This window comes from Piliocolobus tephrosceles, chromosome 6 (assembly GCF_002776525.5).
Source record: "Piliocolobus tephrosceles isolate RC106 chromosome 6, ASM277652v3, whole genome shotgun sequence".
NCBI lineage: Eukaryota > Metazoa > Chordata > Mammalia > Primates > Cercopithecidae > Piliocolobus > Piliocolobus tephrosceles.
The window spans coordinates 77,481,832-77,507,842 of record NC_045439.1 but is presented as its reverse complement, the minus strand read 5'-3'; the positions used below and the strand labels follow the sequence as shown (position 1 = coordinate 77,507,842).

Here is a 26,011-nt window from a genome sequence, read left to right as displayed (position 1 = left end):
ATGAAACCCAAGAAAAAAAAGATTTTTCGTGGAGAGAATAGCCACTCTCCCCCAGTTCCACAGAGAGGTGAGGGAAGGGTGGTGGCGAGGAACAGTCCCTGGGGCTTCTCTTTAGGAAGTCCTCTGTGACAGGTGGTTTGTTACAGCATCCTAACCTAGCCCATATCCTGAGTAATAAAACAGACTGTTCTATGTGAATAAAGTTAGAGCAGTACACAAACTTGGGAAGTGTTTGAAAGGCAGAAGACATCTCTTACCTGTACTTCTATTTATATATCTGTACTATAACTATGGGGCAAGATTTAAAAATATATAGTGTATCCTGTCTGAGAAAAAAACTTCTATTCCAAAGTGACTTAAATACAGGATAAATTCCAGACCATACCTAGGACTAAGGACTGCAATACTGCCTCCCCATCACTCCCAATCGTAAAAGCTGATGAACTTACAAATGGAAGGCTTATGCCCTGCAATATTTATAACAAGCAGCAAGGATTCAGTCTCTACAACAATTTCAATCATGTTTTTGCACAGAATTTTTGTATACTGAAATGGAAGAGATTAGGTGTTTCTCTCTCATCTCTAGTGGAACCAAAGAAAATTTCCCATGCTCTTTCTCTCTGGACCCAAAAAGTTATTAAAACATAGAAGAGAACTCATTAGGAAATAGAATCCCAAAGTTATGAGAGGGCTTTTGTGAAGCCAGCACTGTCTTATGTATGTCACTCGCTGACCAGCACCATGTGGTACTTCATTTCAACAGCCTCATTCAATCAAACTAAGAATATAGATGACTTTTAAAAACATGATGCAATTCAAAATAAATTATTATGGTAGAGGAAATGCAAGTTCAAACAAAAACTAATTCCTTCACAAATGTAACTGAAAATCTACTTGAAAAAACAGCTTTTGGATTTGTTGTTCCATAAGAGACAAACCCAACGAGAAATAACACTCTTTAAACATATATATTAATAAAAATCTGCACTGGCTGGGCGCGGTGGCTCAAGCCTGTAATCCCAGCACGTTGGGAGGCCGAGACGGGTGGATCACGAGGTCAGGAGATCGAGACCATCCTGGCTAACATGGTGAAACCCCGTCTCTACTAAAAAATACAAAAAATTAGCCGGGCGAGATGGCGGGCGCCTGTAGTCCCAGCTACTCAGGAGGCTGAGGCAGGAGAATGGCGTAAACCCGGGAGGCGGAGCTTGCAGTGAGCCGAGATCGCGCCACTGCACTCCAGCCTGGGTGACAGAGCGAGACTAAGTCTAAAAAAAAAAAAAATCTGCACTGATAAGGTACCTATAAGGGTAGGTTCCATGTCTTATTCATCTTTTTTATCACCCTCTATCAAAGGAAAAGCACATTACCTGATAAATAATATATGCTCAAAGCAATGTTTATGGTATTATGTAATCTAATTATACAAAAAAAAATACACACTTTATTTCCCAACTGCAGACCAAAAATAATACATTCCAAAATGCTGTTAGCATTGAACCTTCATGACCCCTAGGTCCTATTACAGCCTGTTGGTTTGTTAAACAGACGTGATAATGCAACATTTATTGTAAGTTGTTGTAAATGCCTGAGAAGCAGGTATATAAACTTCAACCAAAGCAACTGACCACTGTCATTTGCACCGCACTGGCAGGCCTCTAGAGAGTCACCATAAGTAAACAACCCTTCCTTTCGAAAGAGTCCCAGAGGGTACAGAAGAGGCTTCCAGGGTGTCCTCTTGGAAATCAGAGTCCCATACAAGTGACCTCAGTAAACAGGAAACCCACCCCCTATATATAATGCTCATGTCAGCCATAAAACTGGACAAAACTGTTTTAGTACAACTTAGAAATTAGGAGTTTTCAGGAGAAAAACATGGAAATCAATGAACTGTATCATTATCTATGAATTCAGTACTGTCTAATGTTTACATAGTGCTTTTATAATTTATGAGTTACTTCATATATAATATTTCATTTTATGTTCATATTCACAGTAACCTTCAGAGGTAAACATTAGTCCCAATTTTACAAATGTGAAAATTGAGGCTCAGAGGATTGGAATACCCTGGTAAGTAGAACCAGGTTCACTCCCATCACTTCTGACTCATGTTGTTTCTGTCATGCAACAACTGCGTTCATAAAGGACAATTACAGAAAATTAACAGAGCCTTGTAAATCCATAATACCCACTCTGGCCAAACCCAGTAAATTCTTACGCTATTGATCTGTTATGTCACAGTCACCTAAACTCAAGTAGTATGTACAAGTTGGCAGGAAAAAATTAAAGATTTTGGTTGTGTCATGAAAATACAAGAGTACCATACAGTTCTGTATTGTCAGGTGATTTTTTTTTTTTTTTAGATAGGGTCTCGCTCTGTCACACAGGCTGGAGTACAATGGCACAATCATAGCTCACTGCATCCTCGACCTCCTGGGCTCAAGCTATCCTCCTACCTCAGTCTCCCGAGTAGTACAGAACCATGCCACCGTGCCCAGCTAATTTTTAATTTTTTGTAGAGACAGGGTCTTGCTATGTGGCCCAGGCTGGTCTCCAACTCCTGGCCTCAAGTGATCCTCTCACCTCAGCCTCCCAAAGCACTAGAATAACAGGCATGAGCCACCAAGCCCAGTCTACCACATGGTTTTTAAACTTGTAGTGGCAATAATAACTTGAAAGCACTACTGCCACTAAAAGCATATTTAACTACTTTCTATATGCAGGTTCACAAAAATAAGCATAAGACGCTGTCTCTCTTCTCCCCAAGATATACAGAGTTGCTCTCTGGAAGGCTACTTCACCCCAATATGTGTATCTGATTCAGGGCTGACTTATCCAGGAGGCATAGTAGGCAGAATGCTTAGGGCCCATGATATTTTCAAGAGCCCACAAAACTGTCTCAATTTTCCTTTATTTTAAAACCAGAGGAAAAATGAATATAATAGTAATGGATGCATAATAATGAATCTAGCCTGGATTATATTTGTCTTCATACTGACATATTCATCAAACATAATTTTTAATATGTTCTTATGGAGGAAGTGACCCACAAAGGCAAAAGTGCCTGGGCCCACAGAAGACACACACGGCCCTGGTCTGATTCATCTTACCCTACACCCCATAAACATACTAAGGCAGTAATGCGTCTGGCTCCACAACCCCCACATTTTGGAATAAAGAACAGCTTAGCTGGTTGAAAGAAGGCCTCTAATTATGCACTTCTTTTGCTTCCCATATTTCTAAACCAATGAGATCTGAATTAGGTATTTTACCCATAAACAACATCCTTCCTGACTGCTTTGTGGAAAAGCATGTGTACAATTATTTTTTCTTTTCTAATTTTTTTTTTTTTTTTTGAAACTAGGTCCCAGTCTGTCACTTAGGCAGGAGTGCAGTGGCACGATCAGAGGTCACTGAAGCCTAAGTCTCCTGGGCCCATGTGATCCTCCCACCTCAGTCCCCCAAGGAGCTGGAACTACAGGCACGTGCCACTGTGCCTGGCTAATTTTTAAATTTTTGGTAGAGACAGGGGTCTCACTTTGTTGCCACTCTGGTCTAAAACTCCTGACCTCAAGCGTTCATCCCACCTCAGCCTCCCAAAGTGCTGAGATTACAGGTGTGAGCCACTGCACCATGTCACATGTACATTTTAAAACAATTTGTCTTTAGGCATCTCATACAAGCCATAAGAAAAGAGTGAATTTCAAAAAACAAACAGAAAATAGACTGTAATAATAATATTTTAAACATTTGAGTCAAGGGGCTGGAAATTTTTACATCTTAAAGAATGCAAGACATCTGAATATGGAGATAATAAAGAATAAAGCATATCTGGGAGAACGTTGTTATTTTCCCACAAAACCCGTGGCTGGCTTGTCATATTTTCAAACACATCATCAATGTCCTATGCGTCCCAATGATGTTGTGAAAGAGCATACAAATGTAAATGCACCTTTATTAAAGGCTGCAGACATGAACTTTCTCACTGAGATAAAATATCATCTCTGCATGATTTTTCCCTCTGACAACTCCAGGCTGATTAGAAGATCTCAGTCTGTGCCCCTCTGGCAAAGATACCACTTGTAGGCAAATATACCACTTACAGTGATGCTTAACAAACTATTTTTAAGTTATCCTTGCTACCATAAACTTAAAAATTGTGTGAGAATACATATATCTTATTGAAATGTAAAAAGCCATTTGAAGTCAAGGTTGGTGCTACCTCACAAATTATAAGGACTCAAAAATGTCTGTGGAGTGACTAAATAAATGAATGCATGTTTTAGGTTAAAATAAAAAGCTCTCCAGACTATTGCCAGATCTACAGAAACCAATGTCATCTAAAGATGTGTCAGTCCCACTCATGATGATACAAATGATGGTGATCATTTCATCACATGTCAGTCTTGCAGGTCATGGGCCATTGTAATAAGTCCAAGAAGAAGTGACCGGCCTCAGCTTTCTCTGCCAGTCACCGTCAGGAAGTGAATGCAGACATAGTTACACAGCCAAAACTTAGACTGATTATGTAGCAATTACTATTTGTCTGTAAAATGAAGTTCTGTGTCAGAAGGATTAACAAGTTCCATTCCTCATCAAAAAACCGTCAATTAACTAATTAATGAATTGTTCATTAAAAAGCAAATATTATGTACATAGTATTTGTGCGAAAAATGTTTAACCCAAATTACTTTAGAAGAAATTAAACCATGCTAGAATATTCAATAAAATGGTTAGACTAGACTTTCCCAAAATTCAAAATAATGAAAAATTATATTGCGGGGAGGGGGAGGGAGGGATAGCATTAGGAGATATACCTAATGTAAATGATGAGTTAATGGGTGCAGCACACCAACATGGCACATGTATACATATGTAACAAACCTGCACGTTGTGCACATGTACCCTAGAACTTAAAGTATAATTTAAAAAATAATAAAAAGAAAATAAAGGAATTAGCCAAATTCAGTTTATGAACATTGATTGGATACTGTACCAAAAATTAAAACCAATTCCAAGAGATGAGATGTATTGGGGACCACTGAGGAAAGTAAAAAATGGGATATATGCTATTTATCAATGTTACATTTCTCGGATATGGTGATGATAATGTGGGTATGCAGGAGAAAGTACATGTTCTTGGGGGATGTGTGCTGAAGTATTTGGGGTGTCATGATGTCTACAACATTTGACAAAAACAACAGCAACCTGTGTATCGTAAAGACTCAGATAAACTTAAGGAAATAGGGTGGAAAAAGATTTTCTATGCACATAGACAACAAAAGCAAGCAGGAGTAGCTATTCTTATAACAGACAAAACAAACCTTAAAGCAATAACAGTTAAAAAAGACAAAGAGGGAAATTATATGATAAAAGGACTAGTCTAACAGGAAATTATCACAATGTTAAATATATATGTACCTAACACTGGAGCTCCCAAATTTATAAAACAATTACTACTAGACCTAAGAAACAAGATAGACAGAAACACAATAATAGTGGGAGCCTTCAATATTCCACTAACAGCACTAGATGGGTCATCAAGACAGAAAGTCAACAAGGAAACGATGAACTTAAACTATACCCTAAAACACATGCACTTAACAGATATTTACAGAACGTTCTACCCAACAAATGCAGAATATACATTCTATTCATCAGCACATGGAACATTCTCCAAGACAGACCATGTGAAAGTCCAAAAACAAGTCTCAACAATTTCAAGAAAATTGAAATTGTAGCAAGTACTCTCTTAAACCACAGTGGAATAAAATTGGAAATCAACTCCAAAAGGAACCCTTAAAACCATACAAATAAGTGGAAATTAAATAACCTGCTCCTGAATGATCATTGGATCAACAATGAAATCAAGATGGAAATTTTAAAATTCTTCAAACTGAACAATAACAGTGATACAACCTAACAAAACCTCTGGGATACAGCAAAGGCGGTGCTAAAAGGAAACTTCATAGCATTAAATGCCTACATCAAAAAGTCTGAAACAGCACAAATAGACAATCTAAGATCACATCTCAAGAAACTACAGAAACAAGAACAAACCAAACGCAAGCCCAGCAGAAGAAAGGAAATAACCAAGATCAGAGCACACTACATGAATTTGAAACAAAAAAAACACACACAAAAAAGACAAATGAAACAAAAAGCTGATTCTTTGAAAAGATAAATAAAATTGATAGACCATTAGTGAGATTAACCAAGAAAAGAAGAGAGAAGATCCAAGTAAGCTCAATTAGAAATCAAACAGGAGATATTACAACCAATACCACAGAAACACAAAAGATCATTCAAGGCCACTATGAACACCTTTACGCCCATAAACTAGAAAACCTAGAGGATATGGATAAATTCCTGGAAATATACAACCCTCTTAGATTAAACCAGGAACAAATAGAAACTCTGAACAAACCAATAACAAGCAGTGAGATTGAAATGGTAATTTAAAAGTTGTCAACCACAAAAAAGTCCAGGATCACATGGATTCACAAATGAATTCTATCAGACATTCAAAGAATTGGTACCAATCCTTTTGACACTATTCCACTAGATGGACAAAGAGAGAATCCTCCCTAAATCATTCTATGAAGCCAGTATCACCCTAATACCAAAACCAGGGATGGAATACCAAAAAAAAAAAAAACTACAGAACTGTATCCTTTATGAACACAGATGCAAAACTCCTCAACAAAATACCAGCTAACCAAATCCAACAACATATCAAAAAGATTGTCCACCATGATCAAGTGAGTTTTATACCAGGGATCCAGGGATGGTTTAACATACACAAGTCAATAAATGTGATATACCACATAAACAGAATTAAAAACAAAAATCACATGATAATCTTAATAGATGCAGAAAAAGTATTTGACAAAATCCAGCATCTTTTATGATTAAAACCCCCAGCAAAATCAGCATAGAAGAGGCACAGCTTAAGTTAATGAAAGCCATCTATGGACAAACCCACAGCCAACATTATACTGAATAGGGAAAGGCTGAAAGCATTCCCCTGGAGAACTGGAACAAGACAAGGATGCCCATTTTCACCACTTCTATTCAACACAGTATTGGAAGTCCCAGCCAGAGCAATCAGACAAGAGAAAGAAATAAAGGGCATCCAAATCAGTAAAGAGGAAGTCAAACTGTTGCTGTTTGCTGATGACATGATCATACACCTAGAAAACCCTAAAGACTCTTCCAAAAAGCTCCTACAAATGGTAAATGAATTCAGCAGTCTCAGGATACAAAATCAATATACACAAATCAGTAGCCCTGCTATACACCAACAGCAACCAAGCTGAGAATCAAATGAAGAACTCAAACCCTTTAATTATAGCCATAAAAAAGATACTTAGGAATATACTTAACCAAGGAGGTGAAAGACCTCTACAAGGGAGACTATAAAACACTGCTGAAAGAAATCATAGATGACACAAACAAATGGAAACACATGGTCATGGATGGGTAGAATCAGTATTGTGAAAATGACTATACTGCTAAAAGCAATCTACAAATTCAATGAAATTCCCATCAAAATACCACCATCATTTTTCACAGAACTAGAAAAAACAATCCAAAAATTCACGTGGAACCAAAAAGCGCCCACATAGCCAAAGCAAGACTAAGCAAAAAGAACAAATATAGAGGCATTACATTACCCGACTTCAAACTATACTATAAGGCCCTAGTCACCAAAACAGCGTAATACTGGTATAAAAACAGGCATGTAGACCAATGCAACAGAGTAGAGAACCCAGAAATAAAGCTAAATATTTACAGTCAATGGATATTTGACAAATCAAACAAAATCATCAAGGAGGGAAAGGATACCCAATTTAACAAATGGTGCTGGGATAACTGGCAAGCCACATGCGGAAGAACGAAACTGGACTCTCATCTCTCACCTTATACAAAAATCAACTCAAGATGGATCAAAGACTTAAATCTAAGACCTGAAACTATAAAAATTCTAGAAGATAACATCAGAAAAACCCTTCTAGACATTGGCTTAGGCAAAGATTTCATGACCAAGAACCCAAAAGCAAATACAACAAAACGAACATAAATAGATGTTACCTAATTAAACTAAAAAGCTTCTGCACAGCAAAAGAAATAATCAGCAAACAGACAACCCACATGTAGGAGAAAAATCTTCACAATCTATACATCCAACAAAAGACTAATATCCAGAATCTACAAGGAACTCAAACAAATCAGCAAGAAAAAAAACAAGCGGATCCCATCAAAAAGTGGGCTAAGGACATGAATAGACAATTCTCAAAAGAGGATACACAAATGGTCAACAAAACATAGGAAAAAATGCTCAACATCACTAATGATCAGGGAAAAGCAAATCAAAACCACAATGCAGTACCACCTCACTCCTGCAAGGATGGCATAATCAAAAAAGAATAAATGTTGATGCAGCTGTGGTAAAAAGGAAATACTTTTACACTGTTGGTAGGAATGTAATCTAGCGCAACCATTATGGAAAACAATGTGAAGATTCCTTAAAGAACTAAAAGTAGATCTATCATTTGACCCAGCAATCCCACTCCTGGGTATCTACCCAGAGGAAAAGAAGTCATTATACAAAAAAGATACTTGCACACGCATGTTTATAGCAGCGCAACTCACAATCGCAAAAAACATGGAAGCAGCCCAAATGCCAATCAATCAACAAGCAGATAAAGAAAATGTGGCATATATACACACGCACACACACACACATACATACACCATGGAATACTACTCAGTCATAAGAAGGAACGAAATAATGGCATTTGCAGCAACCTGGATGGAATTGGAGACCATTATTCTAAGTGAAGTAACTCAGGAATGGAAAACCAAATATCGTACGTTCTCACCCATAAGTGGGAGCTAAGCTATGAGGATGCAAAGGCATAAGAATGATACAATGGATTTTGGGGACTTCGGGGAAAGGGTGGGAGGGGGAGTGAGGGAAAAAAGACTACAAATTGGGACCAGTGTATGCTGCTCAGGTGCACCAAATCTCAGAAATCACCACTAAAGAACTTATTCATGTAACCAAACACTACCTGTTCCCCAAAATCCTATTGAAATTTGAAAAACAAAAAGACACCATGTGTGTGTTTGTACACATGAGGGAATGTGTTTGTATAAAAAAAGAGACAGACAGTAAGGAAGCAAATATGGCAAAATAGTAATAATTGTAGAATTAAGTTATGGGTGTTCATCATATCATTCTTTCAATTATGTAACATTCAACATTTTCAAAATTAAAAGTTGGGGAAATGTAAATAAGAATAATGTTATTGAGAAATGTTTAAAGACATAAAAGGTGTCTTTGATTATAATTCTAAGTTTAAAGAGGAAGTTTCAAAATAATGTACAGGATAATTCCATTTGGGGATATATATTTGGATCAATATACACAAATACATTAATAGAGGTCACTATAATTGGAGCCCTGTAAAGGTGTGCAACACAGCAACCTCAAGTATTTATCTCTAGGCAGCATGATTATGGTGACTTCTGCTTTCTTATTTTTATTTCCAAAAATTACCTACTTTTACATATAGGCATTAATATATACATACACATATACATATGAATTACTGTTTAAGAGAATGAGACCTGGATCTTGGGTCATGTTAGAACATATCAAAACTTTGCAACACTGGGTCCTGTTGAAAATCTGTTTGTGTTAAAGCCAGTTAATCTTATCTTTACACTATTAAGATTAAATATAATTAAATCATTTTACTTGAAAAAAATGGGTGACAATAATTCTAGACTCCTGATTACCATTGGGAATATGAATATATTTCCCCAGAGGGCATAACTAATGGCCTATGGGTGGGAACTACATTGAGACAGAGTTCAGCTCATTATAAGACTGAATGTTGCAATGAATAAGTATCTAACAAGGGAATGAAATGCATCATGCTCTAATTACCTGTGGAAGTAGGTTAACCACCTATCAGGGACAATATTGGAAGGAGGGACAGGGCACTGTGTAAACTCTAATCCAGCCTTTAGTCTCTAAAGAGTCTATGGTCAAAAATAAAGAAAACAGCCATAATAGGTTGGACTCATGTCCACTGAAGGAAAAATTACATAGTAGCCTGTCACTGACTAACTAGAGACAAAAGAGAAAATCAACACTCTTTGGTGTGGATGCTATATTAAAGAAATTGGATTCAGTAAACTGAAGTGTTAATGATACTATTAATTACTCCACCAAATTACTCAACCAAAAAACCAAAGTGTGTTTTCTGCGATCATGACCAAAATTATTTCTAATTATATGAACTCTGATTTAAATGTTGGTGTGTTCACACAATGGAACACTGCTTTGAAATTTAAAATGAAGAACAAACTATTAATACATGCAACTGTATGGGTATATGTCAAAAACCTTATGCTGAGCAAAAGCAGCAATACAAAAGAACACATGCTGTATGATTTCATTTATATTCATTTCAAAAGTAGGTAAAACTGATCTGACAGAAATCAAAAGACGGTCACAATGGGTGTAGAAAGAATGAATGAAAAGGGGCACAAGGGAACTTTCTGGGGTGATAGAAATCAATGTTCTGTATCTTGTTTTATACACCCTTGGTAAGACCTGTGGGCTTTTTGTATATAAATTAAACTTCATGAAAAAATTAAAATTATATTTTTAAAACATCACTTTGCATCACTGGAAGAACTCAAAACTTACCAAGCGATTTCTTTTTATTGCAGAACTACCTGATCTTTCACCAGGTCTCAATAGGTGGCCTACCTAAGAAAACAGAAGTATACAATATTAGTATCCCAAAAATGCACAATAACTATAAATTTACCTCCCTTAACTTTCTTCCTAGACAAATCTAGATAACTAGGAAGTCACTGACATAGGAAGGAACAACAGATTGAATTTATCAGGCTTTAGTCCAGCCAGATAAGAATAATTCTGTACAAAAATAATCTATTTGTATTTTAAAGGCCACATGAGACAACTCAAAGTAAGCACAAATATGCCACTCAATTTGGCATTAAAATTGAGTGAAACAGATCTCAAATCCTGTGAATCAGAATATCTCAGGGGTGAGGTTCCAGAATCTGCCTTTTATTTAAGTGCCATAGGTGACTCTACCACAAGCCATAGCTGAGAACCACAACTGAACTTCAAGAACTATGTGTGAGAGGAAATTATTGCACAGGCTCTAGAGAAACAAAATGCAATCCAAAATTTTCCCTCAATTTATTCTCATGTATGTAGTCTTCTCTGGGCAGTTATTATTTTAAAACCAGAATAATATCATTACTAGATTTCATTTTTCCCTACATGTGGTCTGATTTCCTTCATACTGTAAACTCTTAGAGATTTAGAATGAGAAATGAAGGAGCAAACAAGTGATTTCAAACATTCAAAACCCAAAATACCATGGAAATAAATGCACTTTTGCAAACATAAGACGGTGCAGGCAGAGGTACTGACCGCATGCTCTTTCAGTTAGAAAAAAAAAAATGACTGGTTTGTTTCCTGCTCAGGAAAGTGGTGTGGCAGGATGCAGCCAACGTACATAAAGAAGAAGTTGGTCAGTCATACGGTGACCAGAGAAGGGGAAGAACAACACTTATGGCTTAGTAGTTACAAGAAAAGAGGTTGCAGGGGAAGTTCATCAACACGCACTCTCCACTACAAAGCGCCAAGAAGTCTAAAAAGCCTGAGACCGTTTCTTCGTTTTCTGGCCCCTGGGGTATGCCTGACAAACAGGGTCACTGATACTTTGCAGCACCCAGTGTTTTCTAGGGGCCAGGTAACTAAAACTTATGAATCCAAGCAAGGAGATAGGGGTGTCGCTGCCAGGTGTTGCTAAAAGCAAGGCTAGGTCATCATATATGACCCCATCAGTAACTCCCCTGTGGCTCCCTCTGCACCTTCAACCAGCTGCCAGCAAGGCTGCCCAAGACCATCCCCCCTAGCCCCACCTCTCTACTCCCCCACCCCAGCCCCAAACAGTGGGTTATCTCCAGGATATGCCTGCTGACCAGTGCTTGCTCTCCCCCTATGTTCTTCCCTTGTTCCAGGCTTGGCCACCTGTAGACCAGTGTCCACATCAAAGCCAGAGTCATCATTATAAAAGGGGAATGGCATCATGTCACACTCCTGCTAAAAACCCTGCCAACACCTCTTCTTGGCCTCAGGAAAAAAAGCTGTAACATGACTCCTAGGACCTTCTGCAAAATAGTCCCTGCTCATCTTTCCAGCCTGATTCCTCATCACTCTCCTTCCCTGTTCCCATGCTTCTCTGCACCTCCTCATGTCTGCACTCCAGAAATATACAACTCAGCTTCTTTCCATTTGGGAGCCTTCACACATGCTCTTCCCTCTGCCTGTAGCCATCTGTCTCCACTCGCTTTATCAGACTTGCTCCTTTTCATCTGTCCAATGGCAACTCATATATCATTTCCTTTAGGAGGCCTTCTCTGACCTCCCCAAATCAGATAGGAGTAGCATTTCCTATGTGTTCCCGTAGAACCTGGCACTGCTCATGTGAGAGCCCTGATCACTCTAGAATACATTTTTCTATTATATTGGCTATTTTCCTATTATTCCACAAACTCCTTTAGGACAGGGCTCCATAGCTGTATCTCCAGCATCTAATGCCTGTCTGGCACATAGTAATGCTCAGTAAACACTTGTTGAATGAAAGATTAATTTCCACAAGAAATGGAGGAAGGACTCCAAATGCTAAAAGACATTTTCCTTTTAGCAACTATCCCTCCCTGGATCCCAGACCCCAGTCCCCAGGCCCAAAATGTCTCAGATCTGCCTTCTCAAGCTGGAGTGGCTGCAGCTTTTTTGGCTGCTCCCTCCCTTTTTCTGGTCCCTATCTTCTTACACACCCTTATCTTCAGCCTGGGAAGAACTTCAAAGCATGAGCAAAACTGGGTTAGCAATAGGAAGAGTGTTGCAGGCAAATTGAAGAGCAGAAGAAAGAAGAGAAAATGCGCAAATCTGGGGAGAGGAGGCACTATAGTTATAAAGGAAGATACACAAAAGGATATTTGGCGGTAAAGACTTCCTGTGAAAAATACCACAGACACAAGTGAGTTTTCATCAGTGAAGGACTTTGTTGTTTCTTTGTTTCACAAAACACTCACACAAAAAACAAAATTGTTTTTGTTTTGCAGAATAGTCATAGCAACAAATACAAAATGGTATTGGGCAGGTGAATGAATTCTTTGACGACGACATCTGTATCTGGTGGCCCCACTTGGCCAGAGGGTAAAGGCTCATCAGCAAGTTCTAAGCCAACTTCTCAGGGCTTGAAAATTCTCCAGTGGGACTAAGTCAACATGTTCTGTGTTCATGGGCTGAGTCCCCAGAGCAGAGGAAAAGAAGAACAATTCTTTAAGCAAGATGGAAAAAAAAAGGGGACTCTGTACCCAAACAGTGGCAATGAGAATGCAGACAGAAGACATTTACCTCTCAGAAAGCTAATCAAAGTACCAGGCACTTGGCAGCTTATCCTTTCTTTGTCCTTATCGGTTTGCTAGATTGGTTTGTGGGATTGGTACTAACAGATAACAAAGACGAACTTAAATACGATTGTGTAGTATAAGGTAACTAAGGAGAAAATATCCATGTAACCTCTTCTCTATCTTATTTTAGATCTTCCAGCTAGCACTTCTCATTTTAAAAGTTTCTAGATATTCAAACATAAAGCAATGTCATATTCTTCCATATTCTTCCTGAAATTACTTTTAAAACATACAGCTATGTTGCTACTGTTAACTTCTCCAATACCATCTTCCAAAGTGTCTTTGAAACCTTTTATTTTGAACATGCAGAATAAATCTATCTTTCAATTTTAGCCATTTTTCCTTGTGTAGAAAATATTCTGTCACGGGAATTATATAATCACTATTGCATGAAATAAACAATATTTCTATAAGATTTCCAGAAGTTGTTTCTTATTAATGATCCTAGTCAAGTGTTGTCACTCTCTAAAACCTAAAGTAACATCGAAAAAATAAGAATTGACATTCTAGTCCATGTTTCCTCAAATCCAGTCTTTTTCTAGTAGCAGTGACAATCAGGTATACTTTACGGAGGACTCATAGTAATGTAGCAGATTTTAGTTTAACTCTAGAAGCAACATTTAGTCCTGTCATTCTTGCAAATTTATCAACTCACCGAAATACCACCACCGATACTCACTCCACCTTTAAAGGTTGTCGGAGTAAAGAAAAAGTCATCTTTCGTTGAACTTTTGGAACAGTAAAGATCTAAGGAAATAGAGTAAACAAAATCAGTTGAAAGAAAAAGGTTTGCTAAAGTCAAGTCTAGCTCTAGAAGCAGGAACTTAGGATTTTGAAATTTAACCCTTTACAAGTACTGAGGCAAACAATATTTACAAGAATAAGTTCTCCCTCTTAAAAACTGCCTCAAAGTAGAGGAAATGGAAAAAGGAAAGCTGCTGGATGGCTCTTATCCTTCCCTTAGCTTCATCTTATGCCAGCGATTAAAATGGTAGTTTCTTCATGTGAAAATCCTAGAGGGTTGTTTTTAATAAGGGAAGTGTGAGAAAGTAGAGAGAGGAATGTAGCCAATAATAGCTAAGGACTTTACATATATTAATTTATTTTAAAAAGCAATGCATATTTGTTTTAAAGATTGAAATTCACATTTCCATAATTTTTTTTTTTTTTTTTACATTTCGGGTTTAGGTGTTGAATCTTGGTCACGGAAAATAATTTTCTAATGCAAGAAATAGTAAAGTCAAAAGAAGATGCCAGTTTGTGCAGGGAAATTAAAGAGTTGGTTTTAGACACCTTGAGATTGAAGATAACAAGACCTCCTTCCATGCTGGAACTGCTACTTCAGCATCCTGTGAGGAAGAGAGCAGCCTTCCACAAGGAAGTCTCTTCTTACAGTGAAAATGGGCATATCTGGGTGCAGATGACGCAACACTTTAAGCAAAAGATTAAAATGGAGAGTCTCTTTAATGATCTGAGGCCGTACAGCAATCAAGTTATTACAGCTAATTCCCCTTGCTCTGATTCCATGCTCACCAAGCAACCTGCTGATAATAATCTGCTTTCCCACAGAAGCCTGCCCACAGGAAAAGAATGCACTTGTCATGCTGAAGTGAACATTCTGGTTCTCCTGACAGAGTATGTATTTTAAATTAATAGTCATTCTTATTTTATATCATCAGTTTCCTGAGCTACTATTAATCTGCCCCCGGAAAGATCTGTTTTGGGTGTGCTATTGAATTACAGTCCACAGTCTATGGGACAAATGGCCCACTCTGGCCATAGTAAACTCACCAAAAGCCATCCAAGAGAACAGCCCTCAGAGCTGTTCGGGGGGATGGGGAAGCAGGACATGGTGGTCAGAAGCCTGTCCTTTTGGGCCACACACCCTGTTCTTGGATTCCTGCTTTTTCCACTAACTCATTACAGAATCTGGGCCAAATAAGCTCTATAAACCTCAGAGCCAACCTGGGTGGGTCGTGGGGACAGGGCACATAATGAGAGTGTGCATTTGATATTAGTTATCTTAAAGGCAGACCACTGATGTCTCTTTGTCAACATTTCTGCGTAAACATTAGGAACAAATGAGGACCGCGAGTGTAACTCCTTTAAGACATTCTGCAATAAAAGAAAGGAGATAATGGCCAGGCAGGGCAGCTTATGCCTGTAATCCCAACACTTTGGGAGGCTGAAGTGGGAGGACTGTTTGAATCCAGGAGTTCTAGACCAGCCTGAGCAAATTGTGAGACCTTGTCTCTACACAAATAAATAAATAAACGGACATAAGGGTGAACAGATGATGGGACTTAAACAGAAGCTGTGTTTGCAGTGAGGAGCTAGGGGGCATGTGGTAAACTGAGGGGTTAGGGCCAGCGGAAAGAGGAAGATTGAAGATATGAAGTAGAGTGACAGAAAAGCAAAGGAATTAGAGGAGATTGGAAAAGAACGGGAAAAGGAAGGAGCCGGGGCAGTTGAGAAAGAGACAGGAGCAGTGGAGGCCAGGAGCAAGCACAGGCAGAGCCTTGGCAGCCCCCTTCGCTGGCCCGGAGACCTGCCCAGGCAAGCCCCTCCCTGCCTGTCTCCTATCTGAGAGCCTAGGGAGGAACTGAAGTGTTCCCACCAGGGTGGGGATCTTCTGCTTCCTTTAGGTGTGGGTGTTCTCCAGTTCTCTGAAGACTCAGGACAAAGCAGGCCAAGGAGGAAGGGACCCAATATGGAACGTGCCCAAGCCCAGACTCAATACCCAATGTACCCAACCCTAGATCTCTTTCTATGTTCCCTTCTCTGTTCTGTTCTGCTTGCCTTCTCTCCTCTTTGGAGACCAAGTTCTACACAGGAGAGACTTTTAAAATAGCAAGGTTCAAGTCCCAGCTCAGTGGCTTTCTATCTAGCATTACTTTGAGCAAGTCACGTACCCTGCCTGAGACTCAACTCCACATCTGTAAAGTGGAGATGGGAATGCCTTCCTCCAAGCTGTGTGAAGTTAAGTACACAGATATGAACAGTTCACTCCGTAAAAGTGTGTTCCCTCCACCTCATTTCCACCTCCCCAGTCTACTTTTTCTCCTCTTACTCCATCTCCTTCTCTCCCAGTTTCCTTTCCGTTTCCCTAACGTTTCTTCACAATTCTCAGTAAGGCCCCTGCTTCCCATCCCAACCCAACATCTCTCTGAACACTAACCCAACCAAGCATGGAGAGGAAGAGGCTCCCTGTGAGGGCTGCACCAGTGTGGGCTTGAGCAGGAGCCGAGCCTGAGGATGGTAAGAAAGGACGACAGGAGGAAGGAACAAGACCGTCTCTCCTCCGGCTGCCCAGCCCTTCCCCTTTCCTCCCTCCGGCCTTAGGTTCCCAGAGCCTGAAGAGCAAAGCCTCAGAGAGTCCTCCCACCTTGGGACCCATGTAGGGGTGACCTTGCTGTCACATCCACAGGCATCCCTGCCTGCCAACCCAAAATATTGCCTGCAGCCCCAGTGCTGGCCCCCTGAGGATCAGGTAGGATTGGGGAACTGAAACTCAGCTATGAGACCCCAGAGACTGGCGATCCAGATGAAGCAGAGAAATCTCAGCCTAAGAGCTAAAACCAGTGAGAGAAAAGGAACAAGCCCAGGCTTCTGTCCTGAATGTGTGCAGCTTTGAGTGTGAGTGTGACGGTGGGCACTAGAGATAATTCTATTCGGTATTGGTGACAGCTGCCAACAGCCACAGTGCTTGTAGATTGTAGGAACTGTACAAAAGTAGAAGTAAAAAAAAAATATTAAGCAAATCTGTGTATATGTGTATGTGTGGGTGTGTGTAAAAGTCAAATTTATAAGGCCGGGCACGGTGGCTCACATCTGTAATCCCAGCACTTTGGGAGGCCGAGGCAGGCGGATCACCTGAGATCAGGAGTTCGAGACCAGCCTGACCAACATGGAGACACCCCATGTCTGCTAAAAATACAAAAATTAGCTGGGCGTGATGGCGCATGCCTGTAGTCCCAGCTACTTGGGAGGCTGAGGCAGGAGAATCGCTTAAGCCCAGAAGGCGGAGGTTGCAGTGAGCTGAGATCGCACCACTGTACTCCAGCCTGGGCAACAGAGCAAAACTCCATCTCAAAAAAAAAAAAGCCAAATTTATAAATGGCTTGCAACTACAGGTATATGAAATTACCATGCCTCAACAATAGGTTATTGTTATATTTCCTGTATAACAAATAGCAGGTTAATTGTTGTGAGTTGTCATGTCCATACAGGAGTCTCTTTATATTCTAGTCATGCAGCCATTACCCAGCCACAACATTTCAAAGCTGCCCTTCTTCCTCTCACGTATCCCCGGTTCATTCTCCTTCTTGGTCTCCTGGTTTCCTGGTTTCCTCTTTTTTTATTATTATTATTATTTCCATAGGTTATTGGGAAACAGTGTTTGGTTACATGTTTTTTTATTATTATTATTATTTCCATAGGTTATTGGGAAACAGTGTTTGGTTACATGAGTAAGTTCTTTAGTGGTGATCTGTGAGATTTCGGTGCACCCATCACCCGAGTAGTATACACTGCACCCAATTTGTAGTCCTTTATTCCTCACCCCCTTCCTACCCTTTCCCCATAAAGTCCATAAAGTCCACTGTGTCATTCTTATGCCTTTGCATCCTCATAGCTTAGCTCCCACTTAAGAGTGAGAACATACAATGTTTGGTTTTCCATTCCTGAGTCACTTCAATCAAAACTTCAGGAAACAATGGAAGCACTTATAGAAATGCATTCTATTTTCCTTTTCTCCTTTCCTTCTCTTCCTTTCCTAGCCTGCTCTTGCTGGTCTCTTTCTCATTTTCCCTTCCTTGTCCTCATCCTGTCCCTCTTCTCTCAACTCTGCTTTGGCCATCTTCCTTCCTCTTCTCACTTCCCTATTGCTCTACCAGTGCTGGGGTTAGGCCGCCCAACTTTGCTCCTGTCTAGATTAACCCTAGAATCTCAAGCAAGTTCCCCTCCCTTCTAAGCTCCAGTTTTCTCCTCTGTGGACAATCAGAGAAACTCATAGGATCACTAGGAAAACTAAACCAATACATCCCCATAAAGAAATTAGCTCAATGCCTCCTGCCACAAAGTTAGTACTCAATAAGGGAAAGCAATGATTATTTTTATTTTTCTTAAAATGTATTTTTTTAACTCTCCACGTGGAGAAAACCTCCTACCAAATTTGAGAACCATCTCCTCCCTCTACTGACATTCAATTATCAAAGACTTATCAGGTGCCTAGTCTATATCTAACCTGGGCTGGGCACGAGGGAGGCAAAAATTCATTTCTAGTCTTTCGAAAGCCCACAGTCTGGGGAAGATGAGAGCAGACAGACACATAAAAGACCATTCGAATGGTGAGTGTAGGCCAGGCGCAGTGGCTCACACCTGTAATCCCAACACTTTGGGAAGCCAAGGTAGGCAGATGCCCCCTATCTCCTCACTTGAGTCCAGGAGTTTGAGAGCAGTCTGGGAAACATGGCAAAATCCTGTCTTTACAAAAAACACAAAAAATTAGTTGGGCATGGTGGCTCACACCTCCAGTCCCATTGCCTGGGAGGCTAAAGTGGGAGGACCACTTGAGCCCAGAAGCTTAAGGTTGCAGTGAGCTGTGATTGCACCACTTCACTCCAGCCTGGGTAACACACAAGTCCCTGTCTCAAAATAAATAAATAAACAAATATTTTTTAAAAGGCTGATGAGTGCAGGGCTATGGTAGAAGGAGGGATGGAGAACTATGGAGGCAGAGGGAATGCAGTCACCAAGCCTGCTTTGCAGAGTCAGCGAAGACCTCACAGATGGCAATTCTGAGTTGAGTCCTTTTGAAAGGAAAGGAAGAGCTTGCTAAACAAAACAAGGTAAGGACAAGTTAAAGGAATAGCATGAGGAAAGGCCAAGTGTTATGAAAGGGAAGGAAGGTTTAGGGAGCAGTGATAGTCATGGCAAGCAGATTATACAGGCACAGGAAGAATGTACAGTGATATGGGGCTGGCAAGGAAGGTAAGAGCTGGATTCTGAAAGACAGGATCATCTTCATCAGTGTCCTCACCATCACTGCCATTCACTGGGGACTTGGCCTTGTGCTAAGCACTTGACGTGTGTTGTCTTATTCAGTCCTCACCAAAACTCTATGAGCAGGAATTATCATTATTCCCATTTTATAGATAAGGTGACACAGAGCATCGCTATGGTCAAGATCCTGTGGTTGCTCCTGAGACAGAAGAGGTATCTAAGTAGAATGGCACAATTAGAATTCAGCCCTCTTTTCCATTATCCTTGTTCCTTTTTGTCTTTCTGTGCCAGTCCAGGCTGTCAGAGATTTTAGGAAGGTTAATCTGGCAGAAAAGGAGATGGGGGAGCAATGACAACTGGCAAATGGGGCTGAATTCTAGAAATGTTTCCATAGTTAAATATGCAGTTTATAAATGATAAATGATCTGTATGGGCCAGACATGGTGGCTCATGCCTGTAATCCCAGCATTTTGGAAGGACGAGGCAGATGGACTGCTTGAGCCCAGGAGTTAGAGACCAGCCTGGGCAACATAGTGAGATCCCGTCTTTTCAAAATAAAATAAACAGTCTGTGTGTTTGGATGCAGAACAAGGAAGAATCTGGGGTGACTTCCAGGTTTTTGCCTTGGGACTCTGAGGGAATAGAGGTGCCACTATGATGATAAATACAGCAGTGAAGAGAAAAGGAGGAGAAGGTGGAGGGGCAGAAGAAGGAACTGGGATGAAAAAATAATGAATTTAGTTTGAAAATGTAGGCTTAAAATACCTCTTGATCACTGAAAACATCTTCACAGCACTAAAGACAAAAAAACAGATTTGTAGACTTGGAATCATCAACATATAAGGAAGGAGTGAAGTCAAGGGGAATGAATGACCTCATCCAGAAAGAACAAGGAGAAGTGAGGAAAAGACAGGATGAGGAACAAGGACAGAGCTCTAGAGGGCGCTCAACTGCAAAAGAAAGGTCAGAGAAGGATCCATTGAAATGAAATGCTGTGGCCCTCCCTCTGTGACCTCTTCCCCCAGGCATCTAGCACAGTGCCTGGCACTGGGTAGGTACTCAAATTTCAGTTGAGTAAATAAAAGGAGAAAGAAAAGAAAGGTAGCTTTAAAGTAAGGAAGGAACATGTTTCCAAAAACGTAACAATCAATATGTAATATTTAACAAGAATTTTTATTATATTTGAAATATATAATGTTGCTAGGGGGTTACCATTTATTAATATCTTCTCATGAGAAATCCTAAAAATAAATACTTGTTTCTAATTCTTACTCATGCTATACAAGAATCTAGATTACATACATTAAGTTTTGTTTTTTATTTTTTTATTTTATATATTTTTTTAGAGACAGAGTCTTGCTCTGTCACCTAGGCTGAAGTGCAGTGGCCTGATCTCAGCTCACTGCAACCTCCACCACATAGTTCAGGCAATTCTCCTGCCTCAGCCTCCTGAGTAGTTGGGATTACAGGCATGCGCCACCATGCCTGGCAAATTTTTGTATTTTTAGTAGAGACGGGGTTTCACCATGTTGGCCACGGTAGTCTCAAACTCCTGACCTCAAGTAATCCACTCGCCTCAGCCTCCCAAAGTGCTGGGATTACAGGCGTGAGTCACTGCATCCGGCCAAACATACATTAAGTTTAATTTCAATGAGAGCTACAATTTCCAATTTACTTTTAGCTGGTTAGTTAACTTTTTTCCCACTAAATGAAAATATTCAATATGCCACATATGAACAAAATAAAATTCTCCCACCCACAAAAAAATCCTCCAGGGACACAAAAAAATCATTTGTTCCCTCATTTTTAAAGACTTCTGCAGAGACAATATACAGGCACAATATAGGTTAAAATAAATCACTCTGTGGTTTCTCAAAAAAAGTGAAAATAGATCCACCATATGATTCAGCAATCCCACTACTGGGAATATAGCCAAAAGAAATAAAATAAGTACATTGAAGAGATATCTGCACTCCCTTGTTTATTACAGTACTATTCACAATAGCCAAGATATGGAAGCAATCATGTTTATTCTTGAGGAATAAAATTTTTAAATGTGGTATTTATATACAATGGAATATTACTCAGCCATGAAAAAGAATAAAACTCTATCATTTGCAGCAACAGGGATGGAACTGGAAGATATTATGTTAAGCAAAATAAGCCACGCACAGAAAGACAAATATCACATATCCTCTGTCACATGTGGGAGCTAAAAAAGTTGATCTCATGAAGGTAGAGAGGGAGAATGGTGGTTACCAGAGGCTAGGAAGGGGAAGAGGAAGAAGGGAATCAAGACAGGCTGGTTAATGGGTACAAACATATAGTTAGATAGAAGGAACAGATTCTAGTATTTGATACCACAGTAGGATGACAATAGATAATGCTAATTTATTGTATCTCAAAATAGCTAGCAGATTTGGAATGTTCCCAACACAAAGAAATGATAAGTGTTTGAGGTGATATATATGCTAATTGCCCTGATTTGATCATTACACATCGTATGCATGTACCAAAATATCACATGTACCCCATAAATATGTGCAGTTATTACATATCACATAAAAAATAAAAAATAAATTTAAAAAAATCAAAACTGAAATCACTCTGAGATTACATTTTGCAGTAAAGGCCAGCATGGAGCAAGAGCTGAGTAAAAGGGGGGGAGAAATGCTTCATGGGCACAGGTGTTGGTAATCCCACAATAACACCTCTATTTCCTCATTTCCTTTCTAACAAGCCTTCAGCTTCCAATTAATGTTTTTCACCAGTTTTCTTTTCTTCAAAACAGCTAATTGTTAACCATGGACCCGAGACACTCTCTTGCCTATAAACACAAAACAACTAGAAGGATACCTTTTTCTGTTCAGACAAATTTTAGTACTGAAAACATAACCCTCAAACCTCAGAGGGCTAGCTCAGTGCAAACTGTTCATGTCTAAAGCATAAATTGACCATAAACAATATATTGAATAGGTGCACTGGATACAAACCCCATGAAAAAAATAAAACCAACTACTACCAAAAGAAGTGAACAAGACCTACAAACCAAGAAGAAATGCACATTTATGCTACTGTCATTGGTCATTTAATAGGCATGCTGACAGAATAAAAAATAGAAATTTCAAACTACAAAAAAGAAAATGTCCTATCTCCCATTTCCAACTAACTCTCCCAAATTTATTTTTTCGCAAAAGGAGAATAATAAAGAATATTTGTGAAACCTTAGTCACCAAGATGAAAACAGCAAAAAAAATAGGGATCTGGAGAAAAGAAACAGATCATTCCAACCCGCCCACAGCTAAATTTCCACTTCATCTCACTAACCATTGAATGCTACCCATCTACTCACCTCACCCAGACCTAATCCTCTCCCCCAAAAGGAAGATTTCCCAGCAGTGCAGGAAGATCAAACATGACCACGTCAAGGGGAAAAGCACGGCTACTCTGAAAGCTCGAGGGATGATACAGAACACAGACTGGGTCTCTAGGGGGTATTCTTGAAAACCTGAGATCAAGTCCCGGAAAAACACTCTTGACCACTTACCACCACCGGAAGCTGCTAGATGGCAATCAGAATCAGCATCTCATCAGAAGAAGAGGAAGACGTTACAAGAAAGCAGCTTCACTACCAGTGAGGAATTGAGGGAGAAAAGCACTCCTTGGAAAAATGCTGAAAGCCCTGAAGAGCCTCTCCTTCCCTAGTTGCCTGCTCCTGCTGACAGGACAGAACTGGTTAATCTTGGAGAAACAAAAGGAAAATCCCAAGAGGCTGGCTTCTGAGGATGGCTTCCTCTGTGGGAATCAAGAATTTGGAAGGATGAAAATGAACCGTGGAAGGGGACACCAGCTACCAGGTCTACTTACCAAACTTTTACCAGTCCTTGACTGAGCAAGATAAGCAAATCTCTTTGCAGTTCCCACCTGCTTTTGCAGAGATGAAAGAATCAGCAGTGGGTTTTTATCATTTTTTTTTTTTAATCATCACAAGGGAAGTTCAGCTCTCTTATGGATGAAAGCTAAGCATACTCAAGAGACATTTAGTAGGCAAAGCAATGAGACTTCTTTCCCAACATCCTTAATTTCAGCACAGAGGATGCAAACATTAACCCTGATGATACCAAAGAACAAATGCCCATAGGAAACGGTTTTACATTTTTTAGTTTGGAATTGCTTTTAAGGGGGTTCTGGTCATTAAAGTGGGATTAGATGAAAATAAAATATTTTGGTGCATATCTATTTTTAAAAGGAAGAATATGGCTTATTTTAAATATGCCTAAAGCCGTCTAGGAATTTTCCAGAAGTTTCATCAGATTTGCCAGTTAAGTACTGAAATCAAATAGATTTTAATCACGTCTTTATCACCAGAGCAAGCTAATCCCCTGCGCACTGTCAACTCCACTCTCCTGGAACATCCTCACACTGGGCCCTCAGGTTTTCACAGAAACAAGAGCCTTTTCCTGCCAAGGTTCCACAGTAACAAGAAACTACTATCTCTCCAGAATCCAATGGGGACTATATTTTCTTAAACAGAACGGATAGGAGACTGAAACCACCTTTGCAAAAATTATAACAGTGAGAAAATTATGACAGTGAAAGACATCTAACCTAACTGACTCCATCTTGCTTCTAACCTCCAAGATGTCCTTGTCATTCCTGGGCACAGGCTGAACTAACTTTGGGAAAAATTCAGTTTATAGTTTAACTTTGCAACAAAGATGGTAACAGCCCTTCCCCAAACAAACCCCCTTCTTACCTAGGGACCAGTCTGCCTTTGTAGGACTAACAAATTAGCTACAAGATTAGAAATAACGGCTTAAGAGTCATGCAGCCAGAGGCTGCAAGATTCTGAACCTCCCCATATTGCTCCTGAATGGTTTACAGAATTAACCAGGAACAGAAGACAGCAAGGAAAACCCAGTTCAACTTCCTGTGATTTCATCTTCAACTCTTCCAATCATCATTCCCCGCTTTCTGACCCCATACCCACAAAATTATCCTTAAAAACCCCAATCCCCAAATTTTCAGGGAGACTGCTTTGAGTAATAATAAAACTCCTGTCTCCCATACAGCTGCCTCTGTGTAAATTAAACTCTTTCTCTGTTGCAATTCCCCTGTCTTAATGAATTGGCTCTGTCTAGGCAGCAGGCAATGAGAACCCATTGGGCAGTTATGAGACCTCTGAATTCTGAGCTACCCACATCTCCAGTTCTTTTCATTCTGATCCAACCACCTGCCTTCTCGTCCTCTCTCTAGGACAGTATTCCCCAAGCATATCCTTTCCATACACCATAAAACAGCAAAAACAGACATTTTAAAGGGATGAGATCAATAAGGATAATTCAAAGTTTTAGTATTTTCTTCCTGCACCCCAGAGGAGCTATTCAGAACCTGCTTACCTCAGCAGGTGACAGGAGTACAGTACACTAATAATGTTCCTGGCCCACCATGACCCCTTCTCTTTAGTGACTGAAACCAATTTGCCTCCCATTCAGAAACAGATCCAACAAATCTTTGAAGTAACATATGACCTCACGGCCTTTAATATCTAAAAAGAAAGTATAGTTTTCTAACCTCTTGTAGTTTCATTTATTATCTGGCAATTTCCACTGTGTAGTGGGCTGGAGTTCACCAAGACAAGGTAACTCAACTCCTCCCCCACCCCAATTTCCCCACCAATTACTTAACCTTTTACGAAATAAAGGAGGTTTCTTTACATTGGCCAACATAAACGACTAACCATTGCTGGTAGTGCCATTTCCTATGTGGGATTTTCCAACCTCCATGAAAAGACTCACAGTTAAGTTTTAGTTATTACTCAACTAACTCATGAAAAGAACAAAAAGAGAGTAAGAGAATGCAAACAAAAAGTTAGAAGTTAAGCCACAAATAAGAGACCCACATTTAGGAGCAGAGGATTTTTCTACTAATAAAATTTCAGGAATTAAACTTAGAATCATATAAATCCACCACTACGTTACAATTAAGCTGGTAAGATTTTAAAAAGAAAAAAAAAATACCCAAATTTATGGGTGCTAAAAGCCACCTCTGGGAACCAGTTCCTGAAAGTGATCTGGACTTTCCTCAAGGGTTCTCCTGAATATCCCTTTCAGTGCAGACACTCAGACACAAGCAAGAACACTAAATCCTACAGGGCTTGTTGTTATGCAAGCCCACTCACCAAAATCAGGTGATTTACATTTAACTTGCCCTTTCAAACACTATATGAACCATGTGTTCCAGAGCTAGATGACCCAGACGGCCTAACACCGAGTCAGACAATTGGCAACTCTAGTTGTAAAAGTCATTCTAACAATTCATTTCCAAGTGATGAATGCTCCACGGTCAAAACTGGATCCTGGAATAGGCTCTTGGCATCAGCAAGAGACACACTCCCTAAAATAATGTATTTCTTGCTATCAGGGGAGTATAGTATCTTCTTTGTACATAATAGGTACCCAGTAAAGAC

General features: G+C 39.7%; 1 protein-coding gene across 4 annotated transcripts in view; it reads right to left on the bottom strand.

Annotated features, from left to right (window-relative positions):
- The window catches only part of ATP8B4 (ATPase phospholipid transporting 8B4 (putative)), a 284,458-nt gene extending 261,433 nt beyond the window's left edge, over positions 1–23,025 (bottom strand). For 3 of the 4 annotated variants that reach the window (XM_023227177.2, XM_023227176.2, XM_023227178.2), the window contains exons 1-3: positions 22,895–23,025; positions 14,195–14,286; positions 10,727–10,789 (exon numbers count right to left, since the gene is read on the bottom strand). The gene's annotated coding sequence lies outside the window, so the exon portion shown is untranslated. The remainder of the gene's footprint in view (positions 1–10,726; positions 10,790–14,194; positions 14,287–22,894) is intronic. The other variant, XM_023227175.3, reaches the window with a different exon arrangement.
- Between the last annotated feature and the right edge of the window lie 2,986 nt (positions 23,026–26,011).